Genomic DNA, 13870 nt, shown 5'->3' with positions numbered 1-13870 from the left:
ATGTCATTGTGGTGATTTTGGCTAAGTATTTTTCTATTATTCATATCAGTAGATTATTTCCCTGAGCTTTCTCACTTTCTCACTATAATTTGAGGTTTAATGTTTTACATGTCTGTTTAATAAACTATGGTTATTATCATAGTGTTTTTTTGAGGCAGCCCACCTCAGATTTACTGATGGCACATGTCATTCTTGATATTTTCAGAGGACTACTCTGACAGATAAAGTTTTATTTTCAGATAGAGCATGATTGGTCTGGAAATTTATTGTTATTGGTTGTGTGACCTCAAAACTATATTGCATTATGTCCGCTTTATAGGAATAGTCTCAGATATCTAAGAGACAAGACTAGTGATCAATTAATTAACACCCACTCCATTCCAGAAAACTTCCAGGAAAAGAAATGCTTGGCAAACCCAGTGTAGAGCAGGATTAGTTTTGTTGTACTGTAAACATTGAACCAACATGAGCAGAATGGGCCACACAGCCTTATTTTATATTGTAAATGTCTCCATTTGTGCTAATGCTGTGACCTATGGCTCTTGAGAAGCGATGGGTGAAATAACTCCACAGTGGGCCAGTATCCTGTCACCAAGTTACGCTTTATTTATATGTGCATAGTACATGACACTGATGAAGCTAGCACAAAGCAGGCTCTTTGAGTGAGCAGAAGCCCTCACACTCCTATTTATATCTGTCAGCCAGGGCTCCCTGATTGGACCAGATTAACTGCCCCAATCAGGGAACTCATATTCTATGAGGTCCACCTACAATCATTACAATGGCAAGATAATTTGATAGATTGTTACTGGGGAGATATTCCCCCCCAACTCTCACCACTTCAGAAATTATGTAGATGGAAAGCTAACCATTGCACGTTGTTCCTTAATAAACATTGGACTCCTTAAGATGGGGAATTGAAACTATGGTTAAATTAAGTTCTTTTGATGCGGTCAATTAGTAACCACTTCAGGACTTCCAACTGCCTGGGCTGCAGTAATTATAACCTGTATGGGCAGGCTGTCAGTATGGCGCAGGGTGGGGGTCTCTTGAACTGTATAAGTCTGTGCAAGACCAAGAGACTGAATCTAGACTAGGGGAGTGACCTCTGAGAATCAGCACCTGATTGAGCCACATATATCAGGTAATGACCATCTCCACAAAAGGTTAGCATAAAGGTGGTTTACTTGGTCTCAGAAGGCAGACATGGAGAATGCATGGGGACAAACTGCAGTGTGAAACTAACCCTAGTGAGAAAAGGCAAAAATGGGTTGTGGTCATGTAGAGGTTGGCTGTGCAGCTTATGAACCTAGACAGTGAGCAGACTGAGTTTTCCTGAGCCTAGATAAATATTTGACATGCGCTGTCTGTATATAATGAATTTCAAATCAATTCTACTTCAGAATGAAATGTGTGGCTCAATGGCTCAGTGGTTAGCACTGGTGCCTCGCAGTGCCAGGGACCCAGGTTTGATTCCAGTCTTGGGTGACTGTCTGTGTGGATTTTGCACATACTCCCTGTGTCTGTGTGGGTTTCCACCCACAATCCAAAGATGTGCAGGTTGGGCGAATTGGCCAAGCTAAATTGCCCATAGTGTTCAGGGATGTGTAGGTTAGGTGCATTTGTCATGGGTAAATATAGAGTAACAGGGGAATGTGTCTGAATGGGATAGTCTTCGGAGGGTCAGTGTGGACTTGTTGGACCTAATGGCCTGCTTCCAAACTGTATGAATTCTATGATAATACTTCTGACATCTTCCCTCTGTAAGTATGGTAAAAACAATGACTGCAGATGCTGGAAACCAGAGTCTAGATTAGAATGGTGCTGGAAAAGCACAGCAGTTCAGGCAGCATCCGAGGAGCAGTGAAATCTGTCCAAAGTATATGCATTAATATGCTGACCGCTATTCCATAATTATGCAAAGATCATTTTGAACATAAAACAACTAATCAATGTTTTAAAGAAGTGTGTATTAATATATGCAGTTTCCAGTATGTGCAAGCGTTCTATACTATAAGAGCCATTGACAATCTCAAGTTGTTTGTCAGCATAATTCTTCACATACTAATGATTGTATAGTAAATGTTGTCAGACCACAGAATCCTGTACATTATTACTCATAAGTGTGAATAAGCAGGATGCCAGATACAATGCCAGCATGATGCTACCAATTTAAGACATACGTTCGGTTCTGCTACAACACGTGTTTCTTCTTTAATGCAATAGAAGACTTTAGACTGTTATTTGTAGAATGTGAGCTTCCCTTACCTATAACGCGATTCTGGCCCCATTGGTTTAAATGGCGCTGTTATGACGTGATTTTCTTATTATGCGAGATTGTACGATAACGGAACTGTTATTTTATATTAGGACCGACTGTATGCCCAAGGACAAGTGAATTGTGTCAAAAAGTACATTCCTTCAAATGTTTGCAACAGGCAAGGTACTGAATGTACCCAACGAGCCTACACTTGCAAAGTTCAAAGCACAGTGTCCAACTTTAAATGCAGTTCTATAATTGGATGTGAGCATAAAGGTATGGTTGGTACGTTTGCAGATGACACTAAAATTGGAGGTGTAGTGGACAGCGAAGAAGGTTACCTCACATTAAAATGGGATCTTGATCAGATGGGCCAATGGACTGAGACATGGCAGATGGAGTTTAATTTAGATAAATGTGAGGTGCTGCATTTTGGGAAAGCAAATGTTAACAAGACTTATACACTTAATGGTAAGGTCCTAGGGAGTGTGGCTGAACGAAGATACTTTGGAGTGCAGGTTCATAGCTCCTTGAAAATAGAGTCGCAGGTAGATAGGATAGTGAAGAAGGCATTTGGTATGCTTTCGTTTATTGGTCAGCATATTGAGTATAGGAGTTGGGAGGTCATGTTACAGCTGTACAGGACATTGGTTAGGCCACTGTTGGAATATTGCGTGCAATTCTGGTCTCCTTCCTATCAGAAAAATGTTGTGAAACTTCAAAAGGTTCAGAAAAGACTTACAAGGATGTTGCCAGGGTTGGAGGATTTGAGCTAAAGGGAGAGGTTGAATAGGCTAGGGCAGTTTTCCCTGGAGCATCGGAGGCTGAGGAGTGACCTTATAGAGGTTTTAAAATCATGGGGGGCATGGATAGGATAAATAGACAATGTCATTTCCCTGGGGTGGGGGAATCCTGAACTAGAGGGCATAGGTTTACGGTGGGAAAGATATAGAAGAGACCTAAGGGGTAACTTTTTCACACAAAGGGTGGTACGTGTTTGGAATGAACTGCCAGAGGAAGTGGTGGAGGCTAGTACAATTGCAACATTTAAAAGGCCTCTGGATGTGTACATAGGAAGGGTTTGGAGGGATATGGGCCGGGTGCTGGCAGGTGGGAGTACATTGGGTTGGGATATCCGGTTGGCATGGACAAGGTGGACTGAAGGGTCTGTTTCCATGCTGTACATCTCTATGACTCTATAATTGGATAACATTTGCTATATAATCCTGAGTGCACACAGAATTATGCTGACAAGCCACGTAGGATTACAGTTGGACTCCCATTATGTGGCAGCACTGCAGTTTCTCTTTTTCTAGCTTTAAATTACCATCACAATATATCATGCATTAATGTAGAATTTTGATGGTTCCTATAAGTGTGATCATCAATAGTTAGAACGTATCAATTTAGAGTTTAATCCAATTATAACAGACTAATAGTCTATGCAGTTTCTGAAATGCTGTGGTCATCTCTTGTGAGCTATTCTAGCCGAGAATCTTGAAGGTAATGATCTTGGAATTCTTGCAAGTAAATATACCTTGAGTACATTAAAAAAAGTCCACAGTTGTCCTCCCGAATGGTTAAGGACACCGTGAGTTTGCTACTTCTAAAATATTCAACTAAATCCTTACCATAGTTTCTCACATTCAACCTTATGTGAATGAATCATAATATTGCTCATTTTCAAAGAAGTATTGCAGGACTTGAGAATAACATCTCTCAACAAATGTATTAGTAGGATTCCTTTTCACAAGATTAATATTAAACATACTGATCAAGCATGTTGCCACTGAGGCTGTAACATTTTAAGTATCAAACAGAAGCAGTACACTGATTATACACTGCCTGAGCAATCGAATGTTAAAAGTCTCTAATTTTCACAATACTCCTTTACCTTTAATCAGAAGGAACATGTCACTGTTTTATCTAAGGACTAGTCAGATAGATATTCAATCAATCATTAAAATGAATTACTTCTTTGTGATTTGAACTTGTTCTTGTTTCCGATGCTCATTTGTATTTTAAATGTGCCGGATTGTGTTAGTTCAGTGTTCAATAGCTATTCAGTCGGAAAATAATGCTGCATGCTACTTCTCTGTGTCCTTTGTCCTTGTATTTTTAATCTATAGATGAGAAAAGACTAAATGTCATCAGATATATTGTAAAGAGTTTTTATTTTGGACATTGGCTGTGCATTCGTTATGGAATATTTGCATTGATTTTTCCACTGAATGTTTCCATTGCTTTACCACTGGATTATTACAGCAGCCAATGAATGACATGTAGTTCCTTACCATTGTTATTATTGAAAAATAATTCCCAGCCATTGGGAAAAATTTAATAACTTCCCCTGTGGCATGTTTGGTGGCAAACAGGCAGAAGATTCATGAACAACCTTACTGATCTATCTCCAATTGTGGCCCTTAAGCCATTAAATAGACAATTAGTGGCCACAATTAATGTGAGGGAATTTTCCCTCCTCCCTGATTGAGAGACTAGGCATTGGCAAGGGTGGGTGTGTCCAGCTAACAGCTACAACCCCTGCTGTTGCTACCAACACCTCCCCTCCACCATCTCTGTGACAGGCTCAGGGAAGGCCCTGTTGCTGTCTTGTTACTGTCAGAGTGGAATTGAATGAAATCTGGCATCCTGAAAAGTGGTGACACAGTGATGTCAAAGGTTGGGCTCCTGCTTGGTTTCTAGCTGGTAGGTGAGACCAATTCTCACTTCCATTAAATTCTGGTCATTATATCTACCTTTCTCACAGTAGGTGTTTCTGATCCCATTTTGACGTTTCAGCCTTACTTTAACAAAGAGGTCTGTAGTTTGTTCAGACAGGTAATATCTGTCCATGGACTTGGAACATTGGAGAAAGAGATTGATGCCTATTAAGAAACACCAATCTCACCATTTATAGAATTACAGAGCGATGAATTGAGTTTTGAAAAGACTATATAATTTTCTTTAATTACTTTGCAAGTGAAACTGTGGCATGTAATATTCTGTCCATTGTTATATTCATAATAAGGTTTTTATCTGTTTCAATGATCCAATCTACATTTGTTGGAATTTGATTGATGGAAAAAAAACTGAAGAGGTGAGTGGTGACAATCTTCCAGAGTTTCTTTTTGGGGATAAAAGATGTTTGGAGGGAAAAGTGTTCATGCAACCTACAGTATTGGAAGGAGTATGCTATGGAACCATGGAAACAATGCATACATTCAAAAAACCTTGAAGGATACTTCATTGTAGCTTATCAGATTTTCTTTAGCACGAAGGAAGTCTGTCAGAATCTCTTTCTTACAAGAAATAGCAAAGTGTATAATTACCGCAAGTTGCCAATGAAATACCTTGAGGAAATAGATTTGAGGCGTACAAACAAAACTAAACAGATTCTATCAAGAAACTGCATTTGGCTCAACAAGATAATAATTAGTACAAGGCAATTACTATTGATTAAATCTAGAGGATGGCTATGACTAGCATAGCCTCTTTGGGATTAGGCAAAGCACTATGGTACGTTCAAAATTTTTAATTAAGGCAAGGTTGTAAGTAAAATTTCTGTCCAGCTTTGCAGTTTCTATTGTAACATGGTCTTATCCAATCAATTCCAAACTGTGTGGGAAGGCAATACGTTCAGAGTAGAAAGCTATAGCCAGCAACTTGGCAGCTAAATGAAAAATATACGTTGTATTTAATAGCTAAAAAAAATTCATAGTGGGTGAACATTTGTCTTAAAATATATATCAGGTTTGTTAATTGCACAAAGCTGTTGTGCAATTTTACTTAGCCATGTCTTAATTAAATATTTTGAACCATCGTGCTAACTGTTGCAAGAAGTACATTTGGGTGGTTTGATGACAAAATTAAAGTATCATCACATTATATAACAATAACTACACAAAGAATATAATGTTCCACCTGCAAATCTATTTATCATATTTCATGATGCTGAAGAGTTTTTTTTAAAGAAAGCTAAGCTCTTAAATGAATTTTGGGTGAAAGAACCTAAATGATTCAAAAATGTTTCTATCTAAGGAGAGATAGAAAGACTGGTGTGGATATTTTGCACATTTTAAAGACGGTGGAAATATCAGAACAACTCTCCTATTCCCTCCAAATGAACAAAATGCAAACGTATCTGCTGAATGTTTTGGGCCTATTTTAGCATCTTTCAGGTTCTGCCATAAAGACAGTTAGAATTCCCAGATATACCAGTCAGAAAATTCACATTAAAATTGAAGTAAGTCCTTAGCTGATGACCTCCTAAAAATGGCTCGATAATTTAACAATGGCACAAATGGTCAAACAAATCAGGTTTGGCCTCTCTCCTACCGGACTGGCAATCATTGTGTCCACGTTTTAAAATATTTATTTGTGGGATGTGGGTGTTGCTGGTTGGCCAGTATTTAAAATGCATCCCTTGTTGCCTTCGATAAGGTAATTGTGAACTGCCTTCGTGAACTGCTGTAGTCCATGTGTGACAGGTAGACCCACAATGCTCTTACAGAGGGATATCTAGGTTTTTGACCCACTGACAGTGAAGAAATAGCTATATATTCCTAAGTCAGGATGGTGAGTGGCTTGGAAGGGAATTTGCAGGTGATGACATTCCTCTGTATCTGTTATTCTTGTCCTTCTAGGTGGTAAATGTCATTAGTTTGGAGGGTGCTGTTGAAGAATTTGTAGTGCTATTACTGAATATTAGTGCAGGATGAAGTGGACGTTTGTGAATGTGGTGCTAATCAAGTGAGCTGCATTGTCTTGGATGGTGACAAACTTTTTGAGTTTTGTTGGAGTTGTACTCATCTAGGCAAGTGAAAAATATCCAATTACACGCCTGACTAATGCTAAATAGATGATGGAGACAGGCTTTGGGGAATCAGGAGGTGAGTTACTCACTACAATACTCGTAGCCTCTGACTTGCTCTTGGAGCCATGATGTTATTGTGGCAAGTCTAGTTGAGTTTCTGGTCACAGGTAACCCCAAGGATGTTGATAGTTGGCAATTAAGTGGTGGGGCAACGCCATTGAATGTCATGGGATGCTGGTTAGTTTTTCTCTTATTAGAGATGGCTATTGCTTGGCATTGTGTGGCACAAATGTTATTTGCCATTTGTCAGCCCAAGCCTAGATATTGTCAGGTCTTGTTTCATTTGAACATGGACTACTTAAGTTTCTGAGGAGTTGTGAATGGTACTGGATATTATTCAATCACTGGAGAATATTTCCACTTTTGACCTGATGATGAAGGGAAGGCCATTGATGAAGTAGCTGAAGATAATTTGATGTAGAACACTACCCTGAGGAACTCCTGCAGAGATGTCCTGGAGCTGAGATGCTGACATCCAACAATCAGTCATCTTTCGACATGCCAGGCATGACTCTAACCAGCAGACTCTTTTCCCGTTACCCAGTGATTCCACATTTGCTAAGGCTTTTGATTGAATGCAACGCTGATTTAAAATTCAGTCATTCTCACCCCACCTCGGGTATTCAGCTCTTTTTTATCCATGCTTGAACCAAGGTTGTAATGAGGTCAGGATTTGAGTGGTTCTGGCAGAACCCAAACTGGTGGTCACTGAGCAGGTTATTACTGAGTAGGTGCTGCTTGATAGCACTGCTGATGAACACCTTCCATCACTTCACTGATGATCGAGAGTAGGCTAATGGGGTGGTAATTGGCCGTGCTTGATTTGTTCTGCTTTCTATGTAAGGGCATACCTGGGCAATTTTCCACATTTTCAGGTATGTACCAGTGTTGTAATTGTACTGGGAAAGTTTGGCTGGAGAAGCAGCAAGTTCTTGAGCACAAGGTTTCAATACTACTGCCTGAATGTTGTCAGGGGCCATAGCGTTTGCAAAAGGCAATGCCTTTAAGTGTTTCTTGATATCACCTGATGTGAATCAAATTGGCTGCAGACTGGTATCTGTGATGCTGAGAACCACTGGAAAAGGCTGAGATGATCATCCACTCAGCACTTCTGATGAATGATGCAAAAAGATAAGGATTTGCAGCAATGTGCTGGGCTCATCCATTATTGAGGATGGGGATATTTCTGGAGCTTCCTCCTTCAGTGAGTTGTTTAATTGTCCACCACCCATAACTGCATATGGCAGGACTGCAGAGCTTATATTTGGTCCATTGGTTGTGGGATCACTTTACTCAGTTGACCATTTTCTGCTATGCTATTTGGCAGGCAAATTGTCCTGTTTGGCTGCTTTATCAGGTTGACAACTCATTTTCAGGTCTGCCTGATGCAGTCCCTGGCATGCCGTCCTGTACTCTCCATTGAGTCAGGGTTGATTCCCTGGCTTGCCAGTAATGGTTGAGTGGGAGATATGCTGGACCATGAGGTGTAAATTGTGCTGAAGTACTATTCTGCTGCTGTTGATGGCCCACAGTACCTCCATGGATGCTTGGTTTTGAGTTGACCAATCTGTTTGAAGTCTGTCCCATTTAGTACCAGACAACAAGATGGAGGGCATTCTCAATGGGAAGGCAGGACTTCATCTTCACAAAGACTATATAGTGGTTGCTCTTAATGATACTGTCATGGACAGATGCATTTTCAGCAGGCAGGTTCCTAAAGGATGTTTTTCTCTCTTATTGATTCCCTCATCACCTGCTAGCGGCTATGTCCTTTATGACCTGACCAGATTGATTAGTAGTACTTTTGCTGAGCTACATTTAGTAGTGGACCTTAAAATCTCCCAGCCATTTTGTGCCCTTACCATTCTCAGTGCTTCCTCCAAGTGTTGTTCAACATGGACGAATATTGATTCATCTGCAAAGGGATGTATGTGGTAATTAGCAGGAAGTTTCCTTGCCTGTATTTAATTTGAAGTTATGAGACTTCATGGGATTTGGAGTCAATGTTGAGGATCCCCAGGGCAACTCCCTCCTGACGTTTGTTTGTTTGTTTGTTTGTTTGTTTATCACTGTGCCGCTACCTCTGCGGAGTCTGTCTTTCTGATTAGACAGGACATATCCAGCGATGACGATGATGGTGTCTAGGACATGGTCTGTCATGCATGATTCTGTGAGTACAACTATGTCAACCTATTGCTTGACCTGTCTGTGAGAACGCTTTCCGAATGTTAGCATTAGTTCCTCAAATGTTAGTCATGAGGACTTTGCGGAGGGCTGCTTCTACCATTGTCTTTTCTGGTGCCAAGGGCGATATCAGGTGATCTGCTGGATTCATTTATTTGCTGAGACCTCATAGTGATTGATCCAACTGAGTGACTTGCTAGGTTATTTCAGAGGGCAGTTGAGAGTCAACTACATTGCAGTGGGTCTGGAGTTATATCTTGACCTGACCAGGAGTCAATGGCAGATTTCCTTCTCTGCAGGACATTAGTGAGCTCAATGTTTTTCTCTGACACTCGATAATGACTTCATGGTCACATACTTTTTGTTGGATTCAAATTCCAACATCTGCTGTGGTGCGATTCAAACCCAGGTTCCTAGAACATTCGTTGAGTTTCTGGATCAATAGTCTAATGACAATACTACTAGGCTATTGCCTTCCCCTTTCAGTCACATGTAGTCCCATTACAAATGAACAAAACATGGTTTAATTTAAATCTTGCCTCTAATTATTACTCACTGATGGCTTTCTATAATTGTGATTTGCTGAGCAGCAGTGTTTAGGAGGTTATTATCTTTGAATCCATCCAGAGTTACCCAATTGTTTATAATTTGACATTTTGAACATTTTTTTACATGGATTCCATTGTACCTGTTATTCTCTTGGGACTTGATAGTTACTGTTATTTATGTTTGCAGATTTAAATTTATTTACAATTCACTGATTGTAACCTGGAAGTAAAATTTCTAATTTGTGTAAAACATTTAATTTTTGTTTTCATAAAATACAGAATGTTACTCAAGTCCATCTTGAATAATTTTAAAAACACTTCTATATGTTTATATGTTTGCAAACAGAAGGTTTGAGATTGTTAAATGGTGCCAATTATAGATGAATGCCTATTTGTGATTTCTTCTATTGTTGTATCCTTTCTACTCTCATCTACTTTATCACTTTTACAAACCGAAAAACAAAACTGAAGGATCAAATGCTGAACCTATTATGTATTTAGTGTTTTTAGTGATCTGGAATGGTTTAGCATCAATTATATTATTGAAGGTTGTAATGACATCAGTCTTCACAATAAAAGGCACAATAACATTCCAAAATTACTAAATATTCAAGGGGCAAAAGGAGGAGAAGAAATAAATACAAAACTATCACTCAAGGAAAAAGTGCTTGCAAAGCTAATGGGACTAAAGATTGATAAATTCTCTGACCTGATGGGATGAATCCTTGGATACGAAAGGAAGTAGCTACAGAGATAATGGATGCATTGGTAGTAATTTTCCAAGAATCTAGGTTCTGGGAAATTCTCAGAGAATTGGAAATCTGCCAACATAACACCTTTTTTATTTAAATAAGGAACCAAAAAGCAGATAAGTATAAGCTGGTTAGTATAATGTTTGTTATTGGGTAAATGTTAGAGTTTATTATAAAAGAAATGATAGCAGAACATTTAGAAATACATAATATGATCAAGCAGAGCCATCATGGTATCATAAAGAGGAAATCATAACAATTTACTTGAACTCTTTGAGGAGGTAACAAGCAGGAAAAGGGAAGTCGTGGATGTAATTTATTTGCATTTTCAGAAGATGTTTGATATACTACCACACATTAAGATAAGAGCCAAGATAAGGGTTTCGGTTTTGGAGGTAGTATATTCATAAGGATAGAGAAATAGCTAACTAATAGAAGACAGAGTTTGGATAAGAAGGTATTTTCTGAATGGCAACCTGTAACTCATGGTGTGCCACAGGGATCAGTGGTGGAGCCACAATTATGTACACTTTTCTCATCCAAGTCGGTTATATATTGAATATATTATAGTCAAGTTTGTGCATGACATAAAAGTTGGTGGGAAGGCAATTGTTAAGGATGACATAAAGAATCTGCAGAGGTATGCAGACAAGCAAAGAATGACCAAGGAGTTTGAGGAAAGAGTTATGAACAAAGTGATAATTGAAGGCAATAGCGACACTTATTGGGTGAGTCATCTTTGTCAGATGTAACCTCAATACCGCAGCAAAAAAGATAAGGAAGCTCCAGGTCAAAATATCTTATATACTTAATCTCCTTGCCCAGTGAAGTAGTTGACACTACTTCAGTAAATGTTTTTAAAGCTAAGGTAGATTGTTTTTTGAACAATTAAGGGGATACGGTGAGAGCGTGGTTAAGTGGATCTGAATCCATGAAAAAATCAGCGGAACATGCTCAAAGGGCCGGACGGCATACTCCTGCTCCCTGTTCTTCTGTTCTTACGTTCACTTGGGACTTCCTTTTTGGCAATACTAAGGCTTCTGCATGAATTGTATATATTTAAGCAGCCTTTATATGAAGGTTTTGCAACTCACCTCTGTTGCATTAAAGACATTGGCCATACATTTTAAATTTTAATATAATGAACTAAACGCATTGCTTAAAAAAAAGGCAATGTCACAAATACATTATTATTTGGTGTTTTCCTTACATTTTTGCTATTGAAATAGTTAGATTTTTAAAAACCCTCCAACCAAAATTGAAGATACCATTCCGATAACCAGTTTTTAAATTCTACAATTAGGCAGCAATATTTTTGTTTTAAAAGTAGTAGTGAGGAAAATGTTTTTTTTTTGCTTGTAGTTTTGCCAATGTTTCTTAGTTGAAGAAGGTTTGCTTGTCTGGCCTGACTCTTTACTTGTCTCTAGTAATAACTGAGATATATATACATGCTAAATTCTACTCGCAGTGCACTTTATCTCTGACTGACTAGGTAAAAAAGGGGTTCAAATACACAGAGGAAATATTCATAAATTGTATGGTCTAATAAATAAAATTCATCATCTATGACAATTAAACTTTAGGTATTGTAAGTGTTATTCACAGTGCTGTCAATGGTTTCTATACGAGATAGATGATTTGGTGGGAAAATAGAGCATTGTCTATTGAAGACCATAAATTATCAGAATTTTCCATGTTTGTGCTCTGCAAATAATAGAATAGTTTCTCTACACCTGTGTTATTGTAAGGGAAGTTTATAAATTTATGTTCCTGATTATAACTTGATCTTTATACAAACAAATCTTACTTAATTCTCAGTTCTTTTGCCTGTTGTTAAAGGGTAGTGACAGCGTCAAAATGGATTCAGTATCTTACTGCTCAGTTAAGTTCAACGAATAGCATATGAGGCTGACAACATTGTGAGAAAGGTCTTCCACTGGTTATCTGAATCTCATACAATTGGCAATAGTTCCTCATTCCTGAAGAAGGGCTTATGCCCGAAACGTCGATTCTCCTGTTCCCTGGATGCTGCCTGACCTGCTGCGCTTTTCCAGCAACACATTTTCAGCTCTGATCTCCAGCATCTGCAGACCTCACTTTCTCCTCAAATAGTTCCACAGACAAAGCTGGTTAGCCAAAGTTCTGAAGAAGGGTCGCGGGACCCAAAATTTTAACTCTGCTTTCTCTCCACAGATACTGCCAGACTTGCAGAATTTCTCCAGCAATTTTTGTTTTTGTTTCAGATTTCTGGTATTTGCAGATTTTACGCTTTTAAGTTTTGAATTATTTTGTGATCCAGATGAGAATTGCTCTTGCTGCTATCTTCAAAGCTGAGTAATTTGAGTTGTTGCTGCCTTTGGACAATTATCCTCTACGAACATATTTCTTCCTCCACATTTATCTTGCTGGAATTCAGGGCTGCCTGATGCAAGGTAGTGATAAAACAGTTAGTTCCATGCTATTGATATGAAAGCCAACCATTCATGGCTGCATCTTACTTGGTTGGAGAACATCTCATGGTGACAATGAGAGATGAGGAGACTTCATTGCTGTCTATTGTTCTTTAAGGTGAAAATATTGAGGTTTGCAGATGGCTTTGATCATTATGATGAATAACAATGTATTTAATGGCTCACAACGAGTATGAAATAAAAATTTAAGATATCATCACTAACTTGCAGCATGTGACCTCACTGTATAAATATCTCAGTTTACATCTCACTGATTACTTGTGACAAGACAGGCTGAGAGAAATGTGCTACAGTTTGTGACTGACTTGTCCAGCACTATCCCAGCCAAGGCAGTGCCTATGTTTGTAAGGTATGCAGATACCAGTGAAATAATACAAGGAAGGCTGATACCCCATGATCAAGTCATCCTTTATTTACACGTACATGACACTGACCCAGTTAGCACAGTGCTGGCTCCTAGAGTGAGCAAACCCCCTGATATGCCTGTTTATATCTGTCAGGAAAGAGTGAGGACTGCAGATGCTGGAGATCAGAGCTGAAAATGTGTTGCTGGAAAAGCGCAGCAGGTCAGGCAGCAACCAGGGAACAGGAGAATTGACGTTTCGGGCATAAGCCCTTCTTCAGGAATGAGGAAAGTTTGTCCAGCAGGCTAAGATAAAAGGTAGTGAGGAGGGACTTGGGGGAGGGGTGTCGGAAATGTGATAGGTGGAAAGAGGTCAAGGTGAGGGTGATAGGTCAGACTGGGGTGGGAACCCTCCAACCACAAGGGATGAACTCAGATT

Source organism: Chiloscyllium plagiosum, chromosome 14 (genome assembly GCF_004010195.1).
Source record: "Chiloscyllium plagiosum isolate BGI_BamShark_2017 chromosome 14, ASM401019v2, whole genome shotgun sequence".
NCBI lineage: Eukaryota > Metazoa > Chordata > Chondrichthyes > Orectolobiformes > Hemiscylliidae > Chiloscyllium > Chiloscyllium plagiosum.
Note: the sequence above shows the minus strand (reverse complement) of the source record.